Here is a 6,000-nt window from a genome sequence, read left to right as displayed (position 1 = left end):
CAATGCCTCACAAAGCGATAGATGGCTGCTTGTAGAAATTAGTTAATTGATCACAGGCTGTGATCCAAATCAAAATCATAGCAAGCAATTAGAATCAAATCGCAAAAAAGATACAAATTAATGCAGAGGGTATTAATGAATTATTAATGACAAAGAAATTGTAGGCCTGACACGTTGTGTGTTGTTAATAGATGGATGTGCAGAGAAATGAGGTGACTTCAAGCGTAAGTGATAATCTTCTGTAACTGCTGGCTTCTGAACAGAATGAAGCAAATGCATAATGCGGTGAAGGATACCCTTTTTCACAGTATGATGTTACTTTGAGAATGAACTTTATTTTTTACATGCAGTTTAAAAAAAAAGAAACAAACAATAAAACAACCAGAACCTCACATGCATGAGCAGTTTATAGTAAGTTTAATTAAAGTGTAAACTCATTTTGATTAACCTATCTTCCAGTTTCTCTGCAAAAATTTGAACACTCATCATTGATTGGCTTTGTTTTTCCGTTGTGGGCTATTGACTCTAGAAGCAAAGTTGTTGGGGAAAAAAAGACCACGCTGACCTTTTATTTGGTGTTTGCTCATGCCTTCAGGATCCCTGGTGAGAATAAAGCAAATTTTGAGCATGTAATAAAGAGGTACAAGACCTTGTTTCTCTCCCATGTTTCCCAAAGTCCTTTCACTGTCTGTCGAGCTCCCCTGCCACCATTCGTTCTCAACCATATAAAAATAAATAAAAATCCACAGATAAAGTGCAGGGGTTCAGAAGGAAATACATGAGCTTGATAGCAGCTTGCAGTGCTGCTAGTGGCTTAACTGAGCAATTTATTTGAAATAATAGGTTTCCATTTTTTTGTTTAGACAACAGTAAGCTACAGAGAGGAATCACAGAAAAGAAAAAGGCTGATGGTGCAACACTATCCAATCTAATATGATACACTACATGTTTTTCACGTTCATCACTTGATAAGCATTAAAATCACAAATGTTCTTTCTATTTCCGAGCCAAGGCTTATTTCAATTTTGCTCTTTTTCTTTCTTCTTGTCTCCTCTTTGGTAGATGGTGGAATTCTTTACTTAATTCCATTAACTTTGTATTGCTCCTCAATCTTTGGTGCCATGGCCATCAGTGCTGTTCCTTGGCTGTCTTTTAGCAGTTCTGCTTCAGTGGTCTTGGATAGAACATGACAGTTACATTAATGTCTCCATGTAAATTGCTGTCTACATGGAGGAAACAAGGATAAAAAAAAAAAGAAAAAAAGAAGAAAGCACGGAACATTCATCGCCCCATGACAGGAGGAATTACAACAAAATTCATTGTGTAAAGCCCCAGATGGCCAAGTCTATTATAGTGCAGCATTTTCACTGAGAAGCCAACCGGAAGGTGCAGTATACAGTGAAAAAGCAATAACAAAAACCCCACAGTGCTTTATGCTTTTTATTATGTAAGACGATAGAGGGAAACAGGAGTCAAGGTGCTTATCACAGAAGTTTTTTTGTTATATGGTATATTATAAGTTATATGGCGATCTTTTGGTATTAGCATGTATAAAGGTCATCAAATAAAAATGTAAAAAGTAAAAAAGAGATGGCAGAAACACCCTTCAACCTTGTTAAGAGTACTGCTGTTGTATAGTTTGTCCACCTGAGGGCACTAATGACTTCCTCGTCGACAACACCAACCCGCTGATTCGAGCAGAGTCGAGTTAGCAAATGTTAGGGAAACCTGTTTATGTTTCGTGTGTCTGAAAGAAAAATAAACATACAGATGCATTTTTAAGCATTAAATAAATCAGTTGTAAAACTCTTATATTGGTCAGGGTCTAGACGAAGACCTTGTCGATTGTATTACTTGGATTAGAAAATGATACTCTGATAGTCATTAGTTGATGTATTCATTTTGAAATACCTTGATTGTATCACTTTGATATTTTAAAGTGGACATGAAACACTATATGTATTGAGGCTAATTTATATCATGAAGCTCCACTTTTTAAAAAAAACTGTCATAGATTGAACATTATGAAATTATGAAAAAGATGTTTAAAGTTTTCAGAGCATGTTTAGTGCCATCTTGTGCCAGGAAAGAATGTGATGTCACGGGGGTGGTTACAGCCGGGGGCAGTAACAGTGATCCCCTTAGGTTTTCTTTCCCAGTGTCAGTCAACCAGCGAACCCAGCGATGTCACGTTTTTTACTAGCACAAGATGGTGCTGAACGTGCTCTAAAAACGTGATAAAGCTGTGCAGACAGTATTAAACATCAGGGTGTAAATTAGTCTTAACACATGTACACATGTGGTGTTTCGTGTCCACTTTAGGTTGTGTTTGTATTTGTTGTTAACTTTTGTTTTTATTGGCTGGTTATGGTATGAAATAAAATGCAGCAGTTACTGCTTTTTTTCATGGTTGCAATGTTGACCTTACTCCCATTGAATTGCTACATACATCATTAAGACATTAAACATTTTTCAACTGGAAATGTCCTAATTTTGAAATTGCAAAAGAAAGTACATGTTCATGTGTTTCCAAATACATTTTCAGTACTATTTCATATTTTGCCAAGAAACCAGTTCATGGTCTATATGTTCATAGTTGCTTGTTATTGCTTTTAATAGACACCTAAATGAGGTAGTCAGATGAAGCGCGCCTTGTAGAATCTTAATATGTGAACAAATATGGATAACCTATTCTGTATATGTGATGAAGCCAGTAAAAAATTAATATGTGGGTAGCTTACCTAGCATAGCTCCACTAAGGCTGGTTAACTCAGGAATTTGTTGTACAGTGGAGATTTTCAAAACAGGAAGAAGAGACCACCTTGTAGTTTTGACTGATTTAAGTTTGACCATTGGTTGTATTTAATATTCAAGGAGACAGACTAAAATAGAAAAACAAATATGCTAAAAATTTTCAGTGTCCTCTGCCAATCAATAAAAAAAGCCACTATATTTATCCAGTCACCCACCCATAAGTCACAGATATAATTTTTATGTGCTTTCACTTGAGCCATACAGTAAGTTTTGTTTTAATGCAGTATATAACAATATAAACAGCATATATTATTTGGGATAAAAAAGGAAAATGACACGACTACTTCTACTACATCAGTTATTTATGTCAGCACAACACTTCTAAAAGTCATGAAAAAGCTTTTTTTAATAACTGTAAAAAAGAAACATCTATGCAAACAAGCTGTAAATTTTTTTTTCAAACAACTTTACCTTTTAAAATCATACATGCTGCATAGAACTTGTAGATGGCCATATATTATTTGTATCTCATTGTAAATACTCTTTCTCTATATATATCCACACAAATATGATCTGTGACAGAAAGGCTTGTACAAACTACATAGTGTTCCTGTGATTTACACCATCTAGACAAAGTAAAACAACTCTGTGTGTGTGATCTTATACAGAGAGACACTAAGGACCATGGGCTTTTCTGAAGTGAGGTGGGCATTCTAAGCTTGAAAGTACATCTAACACAAAAGTTGTGCTGTTGAGACGACAACACCATGTCCTGAAGACATAACAGAGATGAGTGTCTCTGCCTTGCCTCTGTTGTACTGGCATTTTTTCGGGCATTTCTGGCTTCACACTAAGCCTTTCTGTCATCTTAAAAAAAAAAGAGTTCAGGGAAGAAGCGTCTGCTTTTTTTTTTAAAACTATGTCAAATCTAAGTAGCAAACAGTGCAATTTTCTGTAGTTTGGGTATTTTATAAGAATAGGACAGTTAATTTTTTCATCTTTATTTATGTCTTGACTCATAAAAAATGTGCAAAGCTATAATATATAAAACTAACTTGATGTGGTAGTTTTAATTTTCGCAGATTGTTGTTTAAGTGTTTAACCAAATGGTTTGGTTTTGTTGTCCTCAGTTTGAAATATAACACGTTCAGTACCGTGAACGTGAGAGGTGACAAGAATAAGAGATATTTCTATTATTATGCAATTGCTACGGCTTTCCTACAGGGACCTTAACAATATTCCTTTTACACTGTGCTATCCATCATCATAATGAATGGCAGTAACTTATCCCGGGACATAAATCTGGCAAGCTCCAACAACACTGTGACACAGCATTTAATTACAACGCATGTCTAATTGAAAGACCCCCGGAAAATAGTGGGATGTCTCTTTGGCTAAAAAAAAACTTAATTAATTATGAGGCACCTCCCTCCCTCTTTATTCTGAGTCACTGGCATCCCTGCCTCAGTGAGCTGATGACATTTTCAGCCTCCCTTTCATCCTTCAGAGAAATGAATGGCGTGGCAAGAGCGTTATCAAATGAGCTGTAGAGCCAACCAGTGAATATGTCATTGAGTGTGACATATTCCCTGAGTGTGACTGCTCCCTGAGTGAATTGTGATTTATCTGTATGGCTCTCTCGTCATGTTAACTGACTTGAGACCCAGCACCCCTCGCCCCACCCTGTAGTTGACAGCCTCAGTAGATCATTTGGGGGATCTCTAGGTGAGGTGCTGGCTAATGTAGTCAGGGATCCTCCTCAATAACAATTCCCTTGTATCTGACCCCATGTGCCCCCCTCTACATGGGACTGTTTGCATTCATTTCTTCACAACCCCAATCAGTAGCACCTGAATTCTTACTTGCACAACTAATGTCTGCATTGGTATGCTTTCGTTAGGGGTGGAGATTATCAGCTTCAATATAACACAACAATCTGCATATCGGGGTTTTTTTTGTATTTTTTCGTTTGTCGCATTATTGTAAATGAAGATATTGCTTGATGGGGATTCAGAATTATTAATTAACGCCTCTTTTTATTGGTAATGTGAATTCAAACTTAAGAAAACAGGAATGCAGGGTAATGACAGAAAGAAGAGCTGGGCTGTGGGACGTGATGGAAATATCAAAGCTTTGCAGTCACAAGTTTTAAATATTCTTGGAAGCTACGTTGAAATCTTGACCATACTTGTGCTGCACTAATGCTGAATCCAAGCTGTGCATAATTTGGAATTCACTGCATGTCCCGCAGCAACTTAAAAAACGAGCTTTTCTTCAAATGTTGCTTTTTTTTTATTAACTGAAAAATAATAGTAAATAAACAGTAAGTCATGATGTAGTTTTGTCAGCTTTATCACAGACTCTTGGAACCATGTGGTAAAAATTCAACTTTGCAGCTGATTAAAGATCTGGGGTGCTTGATGCCTGCAAACCAAGAGGAGGCTACAGCAGAGCAATTTTTAGCTTGTATTTTTGCATCTGTCCGAAGCTCTGTAGAGATGGGGCAATTAAGATGAATTATTAAAGTCAAGTTGTGCTTTTACTGACCAAGAAAACTTTCAAAGTGTGCGACTTATTATTGTACGATCTAATGTACAATATAAAGCGCCTTGAGGCAACTGTTGTTGTGATTTGGCGCTATATAAATAAAATTGAATTGAATTGAATTCTGGCCAAAAAAGACAAAGCAAAACTGCTGTATGAGTGACGCTGCATCAGTTTAGATGAAAAAAAGCTACCATGTTGTTGAACACCAAAGTCTAAAAATCATTTTACAGCAGATCTCTCAAAATCTCTACTCACTGCACCTTTCCTTTTTTTCTGACTGTTTTGCAGGACACTTTGTCTGAATGTCAGAGGTAGAAAAAAAGCATTGTTTTTTGGTGTAGACATGCTCGCATCAGGGACACTGGTTAGAGGGAGAACTGTAAAACAAATAAAAAGCGGAGATGACACAAAGTCTTGAATGACTTCCTTTAACATTTCATGAAAAAAAGTTTTCAATTCAAGTAAAACTTCTGATCTTAATGCAATTGTAAGCACCCCAGTAAGTGTTGTTGCATAAATAACATCTTTTTTTCTACAAGAAAACCAGAAATTATAAAAACCTCCAAAAATATTCAGTTACTATCCATCATACTTACTTAAATGATATAGTCCTAATTCATTAATAAGCTTCAAAATATTTTACCAAATAGTTCCACCCTTCTCCTGACATTATCCAGAAGAAAGCTTTTGTCAAAAGCA

This window comes from Haplochromis burtoni, unplaced genomic scaffold (genome assembly GCF_018398535.1).
Source record: "Haplochromis burtoni strain Fernald_Lab_line unplaced genomic scaffold, NCSU_Asbu1 Contig_59, whole genome shotgun sequence".
NCBI classification, from domain to species: Eukaryota; Metazoa; Chordata; class Actinopteri; order Cichliformes; family Cichlidae; genus Haplochromis; species Haplochromis burtoni.
This window is presented reverse-complemented; position numbering follows the sequence as displayed.